This window comes from Pongo abelii, chromosome 6 (genome assembly GCF_028885655.2).
Source record: "Pongo abelii isolate AG06213 chromosome 6, NHGRI_mPonAbe1-v2.0_pri, whole genome shotgun sequence".
Classification (NCBI taxonomy): domain Eukaryota; kingdom Metazoa; phylum Chordata; class Mammalia; order Primates; family Hominidae; genus Pongo; species Pongo abelii.
Window position 1 is genome coordinate 21,337,460 of NC_071991.2, and position 20,122 is coordinate 21,357,581.

The window sequence follows — 20,122 nt, forward strand, 5'->3', positions numbered from 1 at the left end:
GGGTGGGTGGGGGCCTGGGAGCCAGGAGGGCTGGCAGCCGAGGGAGGAGAGGAGGAGGAGTCAGGGGACCAGACACTTGGCTGTGTCTCTGGGGGCAGCAGGGTCTTGGAGCCCAGGGAGGGGCATGAGACCTACCTTCTCACCCTTAGCCAGCCCTGCCCTGGAAGCCCAGGCCAGGAAACCAGGGAGTAGGGAAGCCAGGGGAGAGATGGAGTTTGTGCAACAACATTCAACGTGTTTGCAATAAAGGGGAAATGGAAAAAATGTTAATTTACTTTTGATGGTGCCCTGGGGGGTGGAAACATACATGACTGTGAAGTCTCCAATTGCTACCCATTCAGCCCTGCTCTAGACACTCAAGGGAGGGAAGGAATGTGAGGGTGAAGGGTGAGATGTTCCAAATACCCTGTCCCCGAATCTCCCCCTTACACCCTGTCACTGTGCCAAATGCTCTGTCCATGAAGAAGCCCGCTCAGGGCTTCTAGAACCACGTGCCTTTCAGCTGAGTGAAGGCCACGGACTAGGGAAGTGGGACCAGCTGGCTCACTGCTTTTGTCCCCCGCTAGGAGGGCCTGGGGCTCTAGAAAAGATCCCCAGCAGGGAGGTGCCAGCCCCTTCCGGCATGGGGGGCCTTGAGCCTGGTATTACCTGAAACTCCCATGATCCTTGCCTCAGCCCTCAAGCCTGGGGGGTAGGGTCCAGCCAGGACCTAGGTGCCAGGAGCCAGCTGACTTCTCAGCAGCTGTGTGGACTCTGTGGAATCACCTCCCTTCTTGGAGACTCCATGTCCTCCTTGGGAATGTGGAGGTTCCTTAGGAGGGAGTTCCCATCCTAGGCTCAGGGGGATGTAGGACATCAGTGCTTGGCTGCAGAGAGGGGTGGGTGGGAGCTTTAGGTGGGAGGCGGGTGGGGAAGGGATGACCAGGGCCTCTGACTCCCCAATCCCACCACTTAGAACTGGAGGGGCTGGACTGCTCGGCCCCAGATCTCAGGATTGTTGACCTTCCTGTGCAATCTCTGCCCGTCCCTTTACCTGCCACTTTTGGAGAGGTGACGGCGGGAACACAGTCCCTCAGCTCCTTCATGGTGACAGTTTTGGGTGGGAACGGCTGGCAGGGCTACTGTGCCTTGGAGCCACCCCAGCTGCCCCCACCTCACACCAATATCACTCAATGCACTCGCTGAGGTTCTTCTTACCTTAAGACAATGCTGTGGGTGCAGAACTTTTACATGGGAGGAGATGCCAGGAAGCATGGGTAAGAGAGGGAGGCAGGGAAAGGAAAAAAACCCAACAAAGGGTCTGCTAATGAGCAGCAGAGGCCCAGTGCCCAAGGGACCTTCCGAAACAGCACTGCCCAGCTGAACTTTCTGTGATGATGGAACTTCTTAATCTGCCAATGCCGATTGTTCAGTATGGCAGCCGGTAGAGCTACCGAGTGCTAGAAATGTAACTAGTGCAACTGCAGAAATGAAACAAATTTATACACTTTTATTTATTTATTTGTTTTTTAAGAAAACAGGGTCTTGCTTTGTCGCCCAAGCTGGAGTGCAGTGGCACCATCATGGCTCACTGCAGCCTCAACCTCCCGGCCTCAAGTGATCCTCCCACCTCAGCCTCCCCAGTAGCTGGGACTACAGATGCATGCCAGCACATTTGACTAATTATTTTTTTTTTAATTTTGTAGAAATGGGAACTTGCTACGTTGCTCAGGCTGGTCTTGACCTCCTGGGCTCAAGTGATCCTCCCGCCTCAGTCTCCCAAAGTGTTGGGATTACAGGTGTGAGCCACAGTGCCGAGCCTTAGCTTAGCTTGTCTTAAACATGCTCAGAACACTTACATTAGCCTTCAGTTTGGCAAAATCACTGAACACAAAGCATATTTTGTAATAAAGTGTTGAATTTCTCGTGTAATTTACTGGATACTCTACTGAAATTGAAAACGGGAGGGTTTTATGGGTACTTGAAGTACAGTTTCTACTGAATGCATATTGCTTTTGTTCTATCATAAAGTTGAAAAAATCCGAAGTCAAACCATTGTAAGTCACAGACCATGTGTATATCATGTGTATATGTTTTTTGGGTCCAACTTTTTTCACTCAGTATATTTTTTGACACTCATTCATGATTCTACATATATTTTGTTCTGAGTACTATCCCACTATATGGATATACCATCATTTATTTTCCACTCTTCTGGGTACAGACATCCGGGCTGTGTACAGTTTTGTACTATTAGGAATAAAGCTGCTTTGAATACTTGTGTTCAAGTCTTTGTGTAGATGTATATTTTTAATTTCTCTTGAGTAAATGCCTAGGAATATATAGAATTATGTACGGTATGGGAGGTGCACAACTAACTCTTTAAGAAACTGTCAAACTGTCTGTCAGTGTGGTTGCTACTAGTTTACAGTTCCACCAACAATATATGAGAGTTTTCATTGATCCATATCCTCTGCAACATTTGGTGTTGTCATTTTCTTTTTGTTTTTTTGAGATGGAGGCTCGCTTTGTCGTCCAGGCTGGAGTGCAGTGGCACGATCACGGCTCACTGCAACCCCCGCCTCCCAGGTTCCAGCGATTCTCATGCCCCAGCCTCCGAAGTAGCTGGGATTATAGGCGCTTGCCACAACACTCGGCTAATTTTTTTTTTTTTGTATTTTTAGTAGAGACAGAGTTTCACCATATTGGCCAGGCTGGTCTCGAACCCCTGACCTCAAGTGACTCACCTTCCTCAGCCCCCCAAAGTGGTGGAATTTTAGGGGTGAGGCACCGCACTTGGCCTTATACAATCCTTATAATAACATTTTGCTAAGTTCAATTTGGCAGTGTTTTCTCTTTTTGTAAATTTAATTTTTTAAAATATTTATTTATTTTATAAGATGGTGTCTTGCTCTGTCACGCAGGCTGCAGTGCGCCGTGATGCAATCACGGCGCACTGCAGCCTCAACTTCCCAGATCCTTTCACCTCAGCCTCCCAAGTAGCTGGAACCACAGGCGTGTAACACCACACCCAGCTAATTTTTGTATTTTAGGTAGAGATGGGGTTTCACTATGTTGCCCAGGCTGGTCTTGAACTCTTGAGCTCAAGTGATCCACCTGCCTTGGCCTCCCAAAGTGCTGGGATTACCAGCATGAGCCACTGTGCCCAGTCAGTTTGGCAGTGTTTTCTTAAGAATTTTTTTATCAGGCCGGGCACGGTGGCTCATGCCTGTAATCCCAGCACTTTGGGAGGCCGAGGCAGGTGGATCACGAGGTCAGGAGTTCAAGACCAGCCTGGCCAAGATGGTGAAACCCCGTCTCTACTAAAAATACAAAAATTAGCCCAGTGTGGTGGCACTTGCCTATAATCCCAGCTACTTGGGAGGCTGAGGCAGAGAATTGGTTGAACCTGGGAGGCAGAGGTTGCAGTGAGCCGAGATTGCACCACTGCATTCCAGCCTGGGCGACAGAGCGAGACTCCATCTCAAAAAAAAAAAAAAAAAAGATTTTTTTATCAATGTTTATAAACAATATTGGTCAGTTGTTTTCTTGTAGCACCTTCGTCTGGCTCTAGTTATCAAGGCAATGCTGGCTTCATAGAATGAGTTAGAAAGTATTTCCTCCTCTTCAAGTTTTTGAAAGAGTCTGCAAAAGTGGCATTAATTTTCCTTTAAATGTCTGGTAGAATTCACTGGTAAAGCCATCCAGTCAGGGGTATTTCTTTGTTGGGAGGATTTTAATTAGCAATTTAATCTTCTTACTAGTTATAGGTTTACCCCTATTTTCTTTTTTTTTTTGAGACGAAGTCTTGCTCTCATCCCCCAGGCTGGAGTGCAATGGTGCAATCTTGGCTCACTGCAACATCTGCCTCCCGGGTTCAAGTGATTCTCCTGCCTCAGCCTCCGAGTTGCTGGGATTGCAGGTGCCTACCACCACGTCCAATTATTTTTTTGCATTTTTAGTAGAGACAGGATTTCACCATGTTGGCCAGGCTGGTCTCGAACTCCTGACCTCAGGTGATCTGCCCACCTCGGCCTCCCAAAGTGCTGGGATTATAGGCGTGAGCCACCTTGCCCGGCCGGTTTACCCATATTTTTTATTTATTTTTGATTTAGTCTTGGCAGGTTTTGTGTTTCTAGAGATTTGCCATTTCATTTGGTTATTCAATTTGCTGGTGTACGTAGGTTTATAGTATTCTCTTATAATCACTTTAATTACTGTAAAGTCACAGTAATGTCCTCATTTTCATTTCTGATTTTGGCTATTTGAGTTTTCTTTTTTTTTTTCTTAGTAAATCTAGCTAAAAATTTGTCGATTTTGCTGATCTGTAAAAACTTTTAATTCTACCTATTCTCTTCTTTTCCTATTCTTTATTTATTTTCACTCTCTTTGTTTCCCGTATTCTGCTAGCTTGGGTTTAGCTCTTCTTTTCTAGATCCTTTAAAGTGTATAGTTAGGTGACTGAGTTGATATCTTTCTTACTCTTAATTTTTATTTTTATTTATTTTTTGAGATGGAGTCTCACTCTGTCACCCAGGCTGGAATGCAGTGGTGTATAGTTAGGCGACTGATTTGAGATCTTTCTTACTCTTAATTTTTATTTTTATTTATTTTTTGAGATGGAGTCTCACTCTGTCACCCAGGCTGGAATGCAGTGGTGTAATCTCGGCTCACTGCAACCTCCCTCTCCCAGGTTCAAGGAATTCTCCTGCCCCAGCCTCCCAAGTAGCTGGGATTACCGGCCTGCACCACCACACCTGGCTAATTTTTGTATTTTTAGTAGTGAGGGGCTTTTGCCATGTTGGTCAGGCTGGTCTTGAACTCCTGACCTCAGGTGATCCTCCCGCTTCGGCTTCCCAAAATGCTGGGATGTTGACATGAGCCACCACTCCTGGATTTCTTATTTTTAGAGGTAGATGCTTACAGCTATACATTTCCCTCTGAGCACTGCTTTAACTGCATCCCATAAGTTCTGGTATGTTGTGTTTTCATTTTCATTCATCTCAAACTGTTTTCTAATTTCCTGTATGATTTCATCTTCAACCAGTGATTGTTTAAGAGTGTGTTTACTTTCCATATATTTGTGAGTTTTCGAGTTTTCCTTGTTACTGATGTCTAGTTTCATTCCATGGTGATTATAAAATACTTAGCACTTTGGATACTTTCAATCTTTTAAAACATTAATACTTGTTTTGCAGCCTAATACACTATATACTCTGGACAACGTCCCACATGCTCCTGAAAAGAATGTGTATTTTGCTGTTGTTGGGTGGGTATCTGTAAATGTCCATTAGATCTAGTTGGATTATCATGTTCTTCAAGTGCTCTTTCCTATTGATCTGGTCTCTGATTGTTATAAAGTTGAGGTAGTGAGGTCACCAGTGATCACTGTGAAACTCTATTTCTCCCTTCAATTCTATCCTTTCTTGCTTCATATGTTTTGGTGCTCTGTTGTTAGGTGCATATATGTTTAAATTATTATATCTTCTTGTTGGATTAAACTTTTCATCAGTATAGAATTCCCTTGTCTCTCATAACCATTTTTGGCTTAAAACCTATTTTGCCTAACATATGGCCACTCCTGATGTCATTTGGTTACTTTTTTTTTTTTTTTTTTTTGACACAGAGTTTCACTCTTGTTGCCCAGGCTGGAGTGCAATAACACGATCTCAGCTCACTGCAACCTCTGCCTCCTGGGTTCAAGCAATTCTCCTGCCTCAGCCTACCTCCGAGTAGCTGGGATTACAGGCATGCACCACCACGCCCGGCTAATTTTGTATTTTTAGTAGAGACAGGGTTTCTCCATGTTGGTCAGGCTGCTCTTGAACTCCCAACCTCAAGGGATCTGCCCGCCTCAGCCTCCCAGAGTGCTGGGATTACAGGTATGAGTCACTAAGCCTGGCCTCATTTGGTTACTTTTTGCATGGAATTTATTTCTTCATTCTTTTGTTTTCAATCTCTTTGTGTCTTTGTATCTAAAGTGAGTCTGTATTTATAGACAGTATATAGACGGATCATGTTTTATTTTATTTTACTAATTTTTTTACATTTCCCAAGGCTCTGTCATCCACCTATTCATTTAATACATTCCACCAATCTCTCCTGGGCTCAAGAGATCCTCCCACCTCAACTGCCTTGAGTAGCTTGGACTGCAGGAACATGCCACCACTCATAGCCTATATTCTTCTTCTTTTCATTTTTTTTTTGGCTTAAACAACAGAAATTTACTTCTCTTGGTTATGGAGTCTAGAAATCCAAGATAAGGGCTGGGTGCGGTGGCTCACGCCTGCAATCTCAGCACTTTGGGAGGCCGAGGAGGATGGATCACCTCAGTTCAGGAGTTTGAGACTGACCTGGCCAACATGGCGAAACCCCATCTCTACTAAAAATACAAAATTTAGCAAGGCATGGTGGTGCGTGCCTGTAATCCCACCTACTAGGGGGGCCGAGGCAGGAGGACTGCTTGAACTTGGGAGGCAGAGGTTGCAGTGAGCCGAGATCGAGCAACTGCACTCCAGCCTGGGCAACAGAGTGAGACTCCGTCTCAAAAAAAGAAAAAAAAAAAAAGGCCGGGCGTGGTGGCTCACGGCTGTAATCCCAGCACTTTGGGAGGCTGAGGCTGGCAGATCACGAGGTCAGGAGATCGAGACCATCCTGGCTAACACGGTGAAACCCTGTCTCTACTAAAAATATAAAAAATTAGCCAGGCGTGGTGGCGGGTGCCTGTACTCCCAGCTACTCGGGAGGTTGAGGCAGGAGAATGGCTTGAACCTGGGAGGCAGAGCTTGCAGTGAGCCGAGATCGTGCCACTGCACTATAGCCTGGGCAACAGAGGGAGACTCTGTCTCAAAAAAAAGAAGAAAAAGAAAAAAAAAGTTCTACTATAAATAAAAATTACACTTCCTATCCCACTGACGGTCACTTCATTGAAAACAGGAATTTCACAGGAAACTTGAAAACAGCACCAAAAACTATAATGTTTTCCTACAGCATTTTAGGAGCTTTATCCAACATCAAACAAATAAACATAAGTTAAATAGTATTAAATAGGATAACTGTTGTTTCACATGTTTACGTATTATAACAACAGTCTAGATTATTTAAACTCACTTCAGCCATGTGAAATAACACACATGATGTTTCTACAGTGTTTTATGATAAAAGTGTATATTTAATAAGACTTTCAAAATGTTGGGCCTGTACTATGAAACTTCTTTTTATGGAGACGGGGTATCACTCTGTCACGCAGGCTGTAGTGCAGTGGCTTGATCACAACTCACTGCAGCCTGGAACTCCTGGACTCAAGCGATCCTCCCACTTTGGCCTCCCAAAGCACTGGTATTATAGGCATGAGCCACTGCACCAGCCTGAAACTTCTGGTTTTAGTGTGATCACTTTTTTTTTTTTTTTGAGACAGAGTCTCACTCTGTTGCCCAGGCTGGAGTGCAGTGGCACCATCTCGGCTCACTGCAACCTCCACCTACTGGGTTCAAGAGATTCTTGTGCCTCAGACTCCCGAGTAGCTGAGATCACAGGCGCACACCACCATGCCTGGCTAAGTTTTTTGTATTTTAGTAGAGATGGGGTTTCGCCATCTTGATCCAGGCTGGTCTCAAACTCCTGGCCTTAAGTGATCTGCCCACCTCAGCCTCCCAAAGTGTTGGGATTACAGGCGTGAGCCACCGCATCTGGCCTATACTGCGGTAACTTCACTGATGGGCTAAGAAGCCACTTGGTACCATTTCTATTCTGAGTCACAGGTGTTAGGTTTACACAGGTATTTCCTATATTTGAGGGATAGGTCATCTCTGCTAGAGATGTTTGCTCTGCAGCCAATAAAACCCCACGTGCCAGAAATTAAACTCACATAGTCAAGACTGAAATTCTATGTCTCTAGCCAGAGACTGACATAGGTAAACAGAATCTTAGTTGTATATGTAGACATCACAATGAGTAAATACTGGTAACATTTTGTTCACTGAAAACCAGCAACAAAAATCAAAGAAATCAATGAATTTATTCTTATCAAATCAGTTAAATACTCATTAAACACTTGTGTGCCCAACTAGGGTTGAGAATGCAAAGAGAGAAATGAATGCAGAATTCCTGTTTACAAATTAGCCGGGTCAGACATCCTTACAGAAAGAAACAACTAGGAAATGAGTATACATTCATTTCAAGCATCTTTTCTTTTTTTTTGTAGAGATGCAGTCTTGCTATGTTGCCCAGGCTGGTTTCCAACTCCTGGCCTCAAGTGATTCTCCCACCTTGGCCTCCCAAAGTGCTGGGATTACAGGCATGAGCCAACATGCCTGGCCTCACTTCAAACATCTAATGAGCAGAGAAGATTAAAATACAAGACAGCAGTAATTAGCTGGGCATGGTGGCGTGTGCCTATATTCCCAGGTACTCAGAAGGCTGAGGCAGGCGAATCACTTGAACCCAGGAGGTGGAGGTTGTAGTGGCCAAGATCAAACCACTGCACTCTAGCCCGGTGACAGAGCAAGACTCCATCTCAAAAAAAAAAAAAAAAAAAAAAGCAAATAATCCAGCACTATACCGAAAACATTTGTTCTTATCAGCTATATAGCAGCCTGTACGTAAGAGCTACATAAAATTCCATTTTAAGACTGGGTGCAGTGGCTCATGTTTGTAATCCCAACACTTTGGGAGTCCAAGGCTAGAGAATCACTTGAGGCCAGGGGTTGGAGACCACCCTGGGAAACATATAGGGATTCCATCTGTACAAAAAAATTTAGGCCAGATACAGTGGCTCACACCTGTAATCCCAGCACTTTGGGAGGCCGAGGCGGGCAGACCACGAGGTCAGGAGATTGAGACCATCCTAGCTAACATGATGAAACCCCCGTCTCTACTAAAAATACAAAAAATTAGCCGGGCATGGTGGCGGGTGCCTGTAGTCCCAGCTACTTGGGAGGCTGAGGCAGCAGAATGGCATGAACCCGGGAGGCGGAGCTTGCAGTGAGCCGAGATCAGGCCACCGCACTCCAGCCTGGCCGACAGAGCGAGACTCCGTATCAAAAACAAACAAACAAACAAAAATTTGGCCAATCAGGCTAAATTACTAGGTGGCAGGCCTGTGTTCCCAGCTACCTGGGAGGCTGAGACAAGAGGATCACTTAAGCCTTGGTGGTAGAGGCTGCAGTTAGCTGTGTTCCTGCCATTGCATTCCAACCTGGACGACAGATAGAGACCTTTTTTTGTTTTGTTTTTGTTTTGTTTTGTTTGAGACGAAGTCTTGCACTGTCGCCCAGGCTGGAATGCATTGGTGCAATCTCAGCTCAGACAACCTCCGCTTCCTGGGTTCAAGTAATTCTCCTGCCTCAGCCTCCTGAGTAGCTAGGATTACAGGTAGGCGCCATCATGCCCATCTAATTTTTGTGTTTTTAGTAGAGACGGGTTTCACCATGTTAGTTAGGCTGGTCTTGAACTCCTGACCTCGTGATCTGACCACCTCGGCCTCCCAAAGTGCTGGGATTACAGGCATAAGCCACCGCGGCTGGCCAGGGAGACCCATTTTAACCACATAAGGACCCAGCTAAAAACCCTTCCCTGGTTCTGTCACCATCAGATTAAAGCCTAAGCTCCTACATCTCTGTCCTGTACTTTTTCTCTTTAATAACCACCCTCCAGGCTCGGGAGCCGATGCCTGTAATTTCAGCACTTTGGGACACTTGAGGCGGGAGAATTGCTTGAGTCCAGGAATTCAAGACCAGCCGGGGCAACACAGCAAGACAACACCTTTACAAAATCTTTAAAAATCAGCTGGGTGTGGCGGCACCCATTTGCAGTCTCAGCTACTCGGGAGGTTGAGGTGGGAGGTTCACTTGAGCCCAGGCAGTTGAGACTTCAGTGACTCGTGATCGTGTCACTGTACTCCAGCCTGGGTGACAAAGTGAGACCCTCTCTCTAAAAAATAAATAAATAAATAAATAAGCACCTCCTTGTAGTTACTGGCCTCCTCTCCTTTGGTTTCCCCTCTCCCTCACTCCACCCTGTTAGTCTGAATGCTACTCATTCTTCAAGACACATGCAGAAAGTATTCTCTGATCCCTTCCAGGCTCCACACCCAACAGCATGGCCTAAATGCCCGGCTCCTTCCTCGGTGCTCCATCTTAGCTCACACTCCTTACCACACTGTATTGAAAGTATCTTGACTGTCCCTTCTCCTCAACTGGCTAACTTCTAAAGAGGAGAAACATGACTGATTGGAAAGGCCATTAAAAATTCATATCCTGAACATTTCTTAATCTTGCGGATATGAATCAGTAACTCTTAAAGGCAAAATGTTATTTACCATTAAATGTTAACAATATAATCACATTTTCTTGCATCTCTGGCAAGTTTCCTGGTACAACAATTTTAAGGAACAGACTCTTTAACAGCAGTTAAAGCTGCGCAATGGCTCACGTCTCTAATCCCAGCACTCCGAGAGGCCCAGGCGGGAGGATCGCTTAAGGCCAGGAGTTTTGACACCAGCCTGGGCAACATTGTGAGATCCCATCTCGAAAAAAATAATAAGGAAAAACAAAGCAGTTTTAGATTTAGAGAGGGGAAAGTAGCTCTCCAAGCCAAAAACCAACTCCCAAGGTGCTCCGGTAAACTCGTCCTGGGAAAATTTCCTATTTAATCTCAAAGGCAAAACGAGCCCACGGGCGCCCACGACACATTTTCCAACGGCAAGGATTTGTCACCCGCGCTGAGACACCGCCAGCGGCCTATGACCTAGCCTCCAAAGCGGCAGAGTCCCTCCCTCTCTCTCCCTAAACTGCCGTGATGGGCATCCCTCGGTTCTCCTCCCAGACGGTTCGGAAGTAGGGACTTCTGCTCCTAACCCCAGCCCCGCAGCCTCGCCCTCAGCCACGGGGTGGAAGTCAGGACCACAGGCTTCAAATCCCCTCCCAACTCCGGGACACTTCTGTCCCCCCAGGGCGACGCGGGATCAAGTCCCGGCGCCCCTGCCGCGGCCGGGGTCTGTGGTCTGGGTCCGAGTGTCCCATCCCGGCGCGTTCCGGGGAGGTCCTGGGAGGGGTCCCGCGCGACCACAGATGTTGCTTCGGAGCCAGCGTCCTGGACGGGGAAGTGGGAGCCGGACCGAGGGGAGCCGCCGGAGAGGGAGGCGGCCAGGAAGTGATCCAGGTCAGGCCGTCGGGGCACGGCCGGGCGCTGGAGATGCCGGCAACGAGCACGTTGGACGGAGAGGCCGCGCACTGTGAGGATTAAGGGAACCGAGGGCGGCCTGAAACGGGGCAGGCGGCGCTGAAGGAGCCGGAATATGGGACGAAGGACAGCGGGAGGCACCGACGCGCAACTGTCCCGGCCGCGCGGACGGCACGGACCAACAGCCCCGCCACCCCCGGCCCAAGATGCCCCGCCGCGCAGCTCTTAGCCCCAGTCCGTCCACTCCGTACCTCGCCCGCGTGTCCGCCGGCGTCCAAGCCGCAGCTCGCCCGCGTCTGCGCCGCGGTCCAGACCACCGCTTGCCCGCGTCGCTCAGCAGGTCTGGGCTCCGCGGTCCGCTCCAGCCTCACACGCAACCCCCTGCTTGCCCCACCCCCCGGCAGCCAGCGCACGCGCGTAACGCACGGCGCGCAAACGTCACTTCCGGGGCCTTTGGCTGATGACGGGAAGAAGTGCGAGCGGGATCCAAAGGCTCACACAGAGTAGGGTGCCGCCCTGACGCCCAAGAGCAAATAGAAGAGGGCAGCTTCCGCGCTAAAGCTGGGGCGCTGGGGAGCCCCGGAGAAACCGACGTTTCTTAGTCTGTGGCTCAGTCCCTGCTTCCGGCTTCCGATGCGCAGCAGCTGGAGGGCGACGCTGGGCCCGCGGCGACTCCTGGAGCCGAGGCCACGGTGGAAGCGCGAATGGGAGGTGGAGCGGAGCCACTGCGCCGAGGGACGCTTCATAAACTCTGTTTCAGTCCTTCGCGGATCCTAGGATGTGATAGGTGTTCGAATTAAAGGGTCTTAAGCCAATCGGTTGATCCAAAAGCAGCTGAATCTTTAGGAGGCCCAGGCAGGAGGATCGCTTGAGGCCAGGAGTTCGAGACCACCCTGGGCCACAGAGGGATATCCCCATCTCTACAAAAGAAATTTTACAAATCAGCCGGGATGATGACGGGCACCTGTGATCCCAACTACTGGGGAGGCGGAGGTGGGAGGATCGCTTGATAGCCCAGGAAGTTGAGGGTGCAGAGATCCCTCCACTGAACTCCAGCCCGGGTGACAGAGCAGAGCGAGACCCTGTCTCAAAAAGAAAAAAAAAAAAAAAAAAAAAGCGTAACTGAGACCCAGAAGTGAAATAATTAGCCAGTGTCACAAAGTATGAATGGTTGAGTCACAAATTGGATCCTGTTTACTTTCTTTACGTGATTCCCATGTAAGGAATATTAAAAACAGTAGCTAGATGCTGATTGCTCTGCGTCCTGGATGCCATCTATGGTGAAAGGTGCAGTCACAGCAAGAAAAAAAAGAAAATACAATGCTGTGGCTCTTAGATAGACCTGGGTTGGAACCCCAGCTTTGCTAATTGTCGCTGTGGTGTTCTTGGACAGGCTGCCTAATTTTTCAGTCTTCTTTTTTTCTTTTTTTGAGACAGTCTCGCTCTGTCACCCAGACTGGAGTGCAGTGGTGTGATCTCAGCTCACTGCACACTCCGCCTCCTAGGTTCAAGCGATTCTCCCACCTCAGCCTCCCGAGTAGCCGGAATTATAGGCACCCGCCACCACGTCCAGCTAATTTTTTCGTATTTTTAGTCGAGACAGGGTTTCACCATGTTGGCCAGGCTGGTTTGGAATCCTGACCTCAAGTGATCCGGCCGCCTTGGCCTTCCAAAGTGCTAGGATTACAGGTGTGAGCCTCCGCACCCAGCTAATTTTTGTATTTTTACTAGAGACAGGGTTTCATCATATTGGCCAGGCTAGTCTAGTACTCCTGACCTCAAATGATCCACCTGCCTTGGTCTCCCAAAATGCTGGGATTACAGGCGTGAGCCACCGCGCCCAGCCCTAATTTCTGTGCTTGCTCATTATTGGTAAAGTGGGGATTAATTGATTCGTTTCTCAAATTCTTCCTAGGTGCCTAATGTGTGCTAGGCTGAGGGTACAACAGAGTATAAAACAAAAGTATGGCTGGGTGCGGTGGCTCATGCCTGTAATCCCAGCACTTTGGGAGGCAGAGGCGGGCGGATCACCTGAGGTCAGTAGTTAGAGACCAGCAGAACATAGAGAAACCCTGTCTCTACTAAAAATACAAAATTAGCTGGGCGTAGTGGCGCATGCCTGTAATCCCAGCTACTTGGGAGGTTGAGGCAGGAGAATCACTTGAACCCAGGAAACAGAGGTTGCAGTGAGCGGAGATCACGACATTGCACTCCAGCTTGGGCAACAAGAGTGAAACTCTGTCTCAAAAAAAAAAATGAAAAGACAAACACAAAGTACCTGTGCTGAGAAGGTGGAGGAGCCAATAAACAATAAATTTAAAGTAGTACATTACATGGTGATAATTGCTATTACCAAAAGACAATAATATTTACTTTAAAGATCTTAACTGACTTGTGATCATAGAATCAGGCAACACACCATTCTATAAACCATTCTAACAGAATGAGTGTTTCCTCTTTTTTTGAGATAGGGTCTCACTGTTGCCCAGGCTGGAGCACAGTATTGCAATCTCAGCACACTCCAGCCTCCAACTCCCTGGCTAAAGTGATCCTTTTGCTTCAGCTTCCTCAGTAGCTGGGATGGTAAGTGTGTGCCACCACACTCAGCTAGTTTTTGGGGTAGAGCTAGTTTTTTTTTGTAGAGACAAGGTTTTGCCATGTCGCCCTGGCTGGTCTCGAACTCCTGGACTCAAGCAATCTGCCAACCCTGGCCTCCCAAAGTGCTGGGATTACAGGCATGAGTTTAGGCCCCTGGCCCCAGAATGAGTGTTCAATGAGCTGAGCAGAAGAGGTTGGTTTTAAAGACAGAAAAGGCCTAAGGAAAGCAGTAACAAAAAGTGGGTATCATTTCAAAGTTTCCTTGTGAAGGTTAAGACAGAGAGGACTGGCCGGGCGCAGTGGCTCACACCTGTAATCCCAGCACTTTGGGAGGCCGAGGCGGGCTGATCACCTGAGGTCAGGAGTTTGAGACCAGCCTGGGCAACCCCACCTCTGGTGGTGAAACCCCACCTCTACTGAAAATACAAACATTAGCCAGGCGTGGTGGCCTGTACCTGTAGTCCCAGCTACTCTGGAGGCCAAGGTGGTAGGATCACATGAGCCTGAGGGGTTGAGGCTGCAGTGAGCTGTGATCACACCACTGCACTCCAGCCTGGGTGACAGAGCAAGACCCTGTCTCAAAAAGAAAAAAAAAAAAAAAAAACTGCAACCAAGAAGCTTGCAGCTTTAAAATAGACAGAAGCGGCCTCGTGAGGTGACCTGAATAAAAGATGAGGGAGCCAGCTGCGCTCCTATGCAAATATCTGGGCAAGAATGTTCCAGCCACCGAACAGCAAGAGGGAAGACCCTTCTGACACGGCTAACCTGTTTAACAGTAGCAGAGTGAATTAGGGGATGTAGAAGAGGTCAGAAGGCAAAGCAAGAGCCAAACCAACGTCAATATGGGAGGGAACTAGCAAGAGCACGGATGCTGGAAGGTCTGACTTACTGGGACCATTAATGGAACCATCTATCACACATGACTTTATGATTCCACTGCTAATTTTGATGTTGGTTATTGGTTTAGAGGAGGGATTCTTTATCATGCCAACTGAGTATTTTCTTGTTTAACTCAGGAATGAAAACTTGGTTACCATCTTTACCCGTAATTCTGTGAAAACACTGACTACCTCAGTATTAAAATGACTGTTAATCTAGGTGTGTTTATGAATTTCCTTTGTCCATGCTTGCCAGCAGTTATTACAATGTATAAGTTTCCCTTTGGGAGGCCGAGGTGGGAGGATCGCTTGGGGCCAGGAGTTTGAAACCAGCCCAGGCAACATGGTGAGACCTCATCTCTACAGCAAATAAAAATAAAATAAATAAAATGTCTGAGTTTCCACATTGCCACATTGTCTTGTCTCCTCATCCCTCTCCCTCCCTGGGTCCACTGGATTACTTTTTTTTTTTTTTTTTGAGACGGAGTCTCGCTCTGTCGCCCAGGCTGGAGTGCAGTGGCGCCATCTCGGCTCACTGCAAGCTCCGCTCCCTGGGTTCATGCCATTCTCCTGCCTCAGCCTCCAGAGTAGCTGGGACTACAGGCGCCTGCCACCACGCCCGGCTAATTTTTTGTATTTTTAGTAGAAACAAGGTTTCACCGTGTTAGCCAGGATGGTCTCAATCTCCTGACCTCGTGATCCGCCCACCTCGGCCTCCCAAAGTGCTGGAATTACAGGCGTGAGCCACCGCGCCCGGCCTACTGTATTACCTTTTCTCTTCTCCCCAAATCTTTTGGTCTAAAATACCAGCAGGATGGGAGGGGCAGGGGAAAGAGAATTGCCTTGAGGAAGAAGGCATTTCATGGGTAGATGGAGAATGCAAGGGCCATACCTTTTTCTGTGGGCTATTAGATGTTGAAACTAAATTTTATGAACTTGCGTAGTAGCATGGATTTTCCTTTGTAGGTTTCTTTTTTTTTTTCAAGACAGGGTCTTTGTCACCCAGACTGGAGTGCAGTGGCACAATCTTGGCTCGCTACAGCCTCAACCTCCCAGGTTCAAGCGATGTCTTGCCTCAGCCCCCCAAGTAGCTGGGAGTACAGGTGCATGCCACCATGCCTGGCTAATTTTCGTATTTTTCATAGAGATAAGGTTTTGCCATGTTGCCAGGCTGGTCTCGAACTCCTGGACTCAAACAATCTACCAGCTTCAGCCTCCCAAAGTGCTAGGATTACAGCATGAGCCACCAAACCCAGCTTTCCTTTGTAGATTTCTTTTTTTTTTTTTTGAGACGGAGTCTTGCTTTGTCGCCCAGGCTGGAGTGCAGTGGCGTGATCTCGGCTCACTGCAATCTCCCCCTCCCGGGTTCACGCCATTCTCCTGCCTCAGCCTCCCGAGTAGCTGGGACTACAGGCACCCGCCACCAAGCCCGGCTAATTTTTTGTATTTTTAGTAGAGACAGGGTTTCACCATTAGCCAGGACGGTCTCGATCTCCTGACCTTGTGATCCGCCTGCCTCGGCCTCCCAAAGTGCTGGGATTACAGGCGTGAGCCACCGTTCCCGGCCTGTAGATTTCTATAAACAGAGAAAAGTACCATCAGGTTAGTACTTGTCTTGTTTCTGATTTCTTATTTTTTATAGAGATAGGGGTCTCACTTTGTTGCCTAAGCTGGTCTCAAACTTCTGGCCTCAAGCTATCCTCCTGCCTTTGTTTCCGACCTTAGTGGAAAAGCTTCTAGTTTTTCACCATTGAGTATGATGTTAACTGTAGATTTTTCATGCGTGGCCTTTATCATGTTGAGGAAGTTACATGCTATTCCTAGTTTGTTAGATTTATCACAAGAGTATTAAATTTTTTAATTAGATTTGTATTGTGGTAAAATGTACATGACATAAAATTTAATGTAAAAGAATGAAGTTAAATCCTTACCTATCACCATCTACAAAACTTAATTCAAAAATAGATCAAAAACCTAAATGTAAGCACGAAAAATACAAAACTCTTAGAAGAAAACCTGGAGGTAAAGCTTTATGACTTTGGATTTGGCAATGATTTATTGGCTATGAAACCAAACGGACAGGCAATAAAAGAAAATAGACAAATTGGACTTCATCAGAAGTTTTTTAACTTTTGTGCACCAAGGGACACTATTCACAGACCAGGTGTGATGGCTTATGCCACTAATCCCAGCATTTTGACAGGCCGAGGTGGGAGCTGGGCTTGAAGCCCGGAGATTGAAACCAGCCTGGGCAACATAGTGAGAACCCCCTCCATGCAAACAATTTTTCAAAAACTTAGCTGGGCATGATGGAGCTTGCCAGCTACGTGGGAGGCTGAGGTGGGAGAATCGCTTGAGCCCAGCAGTTCCAGGTTGCACTGAGCTAGGATTGCACCACTGCACTCCAGCCTGGGTGACAGAATGAGACCCTGTCTCAGAATAAAAAGGCAATCCCCAGAATGGGGGAGAGAGAATACAGTTCACCCTTGAACAACACAGGTCTTAACTGCGTAGGTCCACTCATATACATGGATTTATTTAACCAAATACGGATTAAAAATACATTATTTGCCCGATGTGAAACCCACATATATGGAGAGCTAACTTTTTATAAGCAGGGGTTCTGCAGGGCTGACTGCAGGACTTGAATATGCTTGAGTATGTGAGGATTTTGGTATATGTGGGCATCCTGGAACAAATCCTCTGTGTATATCGACAGATTATTCTATTTGCAAATCAAGTATATATACATATTTTTTTTGAAATGAAGTCTCGCTCTGTCACCCAGGCTGGAGTGATGTGGCACAATCTTGGCTCACTGTAACCTCTGCCTCCTGGGTTCAAGCAATTCACGCGCCACCACTCCTGGCTAATTTTTGTATTTTTAGTGGAGATGAGGTTTTGCCATGTTGGCCAGGCTGGTCTCAAACTCATGACCTCAATGATCTGTCTGCCACGGCCTCCCAAAGTGCTGGGATTAGAGGCGTGAGCCACCATGCCTGGCCTGAAAATCACATATTTGATAAGGGATTGTTATCCAGGATATATCAAGAGCTCTTAAAACTTAACTAATTAACAACCCAAGTTACATGACGTGTCTTTCCATTTATTTGTCTTCTTTGATTACTTTCAGCAATGGTTTGCAGTTTTCAGTGTACAAGTCTTTGACCTCCTTGGTTAAATTTACCCTAAAGTATTTTATACTTTTTCATGCTGTCATACATGAAATGTTCTTAATTTCCCTTTTGGGATGTTCACTGTTCGTGTGCAAAAATGCAACTAATTTTTGTGTCTGTTGATTTTGCATCCTATTACATTGCTGAATTTATTAGTTCTAACAGTTTTCGTCTATGTTGGATCCTTATGGTTTTCTACACATAAGACCACATCATTCATGAATAACTTTTTTTCTTCCTTTCCAATATGAATCTTTTAAATTTGTCTTGCTGAATTGTCCTGACTAGAACTTCCAATGCTATGTTGAATAAAATTGGCACAAATTGGTATCCTTGTCTTGTTCATGATTTTAATAGAAAAGCTTCCAGTCTTTCACCACTGAGTATATTAGCTGTGGGGAGTTTTTTGGGGTTTTTTTTTGTTTGTTTGTTTCTTTTTTTTTGAGACAAAGTCTCACTCTTGTCCCCCAGGCTGGAGTGCGATGGTGTGATCTTGGCTCACTGCAACCTCTGCCTCCCAGGTTCAAGCAATTCTCCTGCCTCGGCTCACAGTGGTGTGAGCTGAGATCACACCACTGCACTCCAGTCTGGGTGACAGAGTGAGACTCCATCTCAAAAAAAAAAAAAAAGCCTTTAGTGGACACAAGCAAAAATTTCTTTTGAGTAAGTATTAGGAGTACAATTGTTCAGTCATAGAGTAAGCGTGTGGTTAAGAAAGTGGTTGCAGCATTTTATATTCCCAACAGCAATGCAGAAGAGTTCTAGGTGTTCCCCATCCTTGCCACTAGTATTCTGTAGCTATGCAGAGCAGGTAAAATGCCTAACCATAATGTCTGAACAAACTGGTTCCAGGGCTGAATAAAATCACATATTGCATTTTCTTAAAATAAAAATTCAGCCCTTCTAATTCACTTTTCAGATTTTTTTGTTCTTCTGTTTTAAGAGATAGGGTCTTGTTCTGTCACCCAGGCTGGAGGGCAGTGGTACAATCATAGCTCAAGGCAGCCTCTAACTCCTAGGCTCAAGTAGTTCTCTTGCCTCAGCCTCTCGAATACCTGGGACCATAGGTGCAAGCCACAAGCTTTTTAGATTATTTAGTGCTCAGAGTAATCAGATACATCACGGGTATGTGCAGAAGAGAGTGAGTAAACCCCAAGATTATGCTGCTACCTCAATAACAGCTTAGTCTATGACCTAATACAACACCAGCTAATACTCGCTAAGTATTACTCTGTGCCAGCCACTATTCATGGGTTATCCCATGTAATCCTCTCAATGACATTGGGGCTGTGTGCTATCTTATCTATATGTCATAAATGAGGCTCAAGTGGGGCCCAGACAGGTTCAGGAACATGCTTGCTCAAGTAGCCACCGCTGCCAGAGGCTCAGATCCAGCCATGGCTGACTCTACACCCACATCTACCATGGTCCAGCTTCAGCAGAAGCATTTAGACCAGAGTGCGGCAAGCTGATGACAATGGGGAACGACCCCAGATTGAGGCCCAAGCAGCCTTCACGGTGGATGCTGGGGTACGTAAGCTGTATAGCAAAAAATGCACCCTACGAAATGCCCTGAACCGCCTATTTTATCTGAGTCATTCAACAACTTCGTCTGCTGCTGATGAATCATAGGTCACAGGAGCTCATCAGCCAAAGTAAGAATGTCGCCATCTCCTGCTTTCTGCCATGCCCTTGCCTGGTGCTGTCACTCTCTAGCTGTGGCCACCTGGGCATGGACACATCCACCTCAAGTCAAACCCGGAACCACTCCCCAAAATCCCTTCTGGATCTTCAGCAAACCTTGGTGAGCTCTGAAAAACAAAACCCTGGGGGCAAGGCCCAGCTAAGGGTGCTGTGGGAGCTGCCAGCTGGGGCCAGCATTTTCCTTCCCTAAACAGCCTGCAAACAAACATCTTTTTATAGTTCTGCAGAGCGATGTGACACTTTGTTTTCTCAGCATTGGAGGCAGCTGATAGCCCACTGGGGAAACCCAGATGGTTCCAAGCAAGTTATCTGACCAGAGGCTCCTTTCTGAGAATAAAAATGATCTTTCCCACAATGTGGGCAATCCTACTTGGAAGCCAGCACAGAGATGTAGTGGTTGGAGAGTTTCTGCCTCCTGGGCACTCGGTTCAAGGTCTCTAGTCATCTCCAATGTCAGACTGAAGGAGCTAAGAGTTCCAGCCACGTACTCTGAAAAGGACATGGCTAGGGGTCACACCAAGGCTCTTTATATAATCCTCTTTGACAAGCCTGTGCAGCAGCTATAATTATTTCTCATTTCACAAACATGGAACCCCTGAGACATAA

General features: G+C 46.8%; 1 protein-coding gene across 6 annotated transcripts in view; it reads right to left on the minus strand.

Annotated features, from left to right (window-relative positions):
* RABGEF1 (RAB guanine nucleotide exchange factor 1) overlaps nt 1-20,122 on the minus strand; it is a 172,276-nt gene that overhangs the window by 137,074 nt on the left and 15,080 nt on the right. For 4 of the 6 annotated variants that reach the window (XM_054560460.2, XM_054560458.2, XM_063725698.1 and 1 more), the window contains exon 2: nt 11,412-12,080. The gene's annotated coding sequence lies outside the window, so the exon portion shown is untranslated. Of the gene's footprint in view, nt 1-11,411; nt 12,081-16,136; nt 16,213-20,122 lie in introns of all 6 variants that reach the window. The other 2 variants (XM_054560462.2, XM_054560461.2) reach the window with 1 other exon arrangement.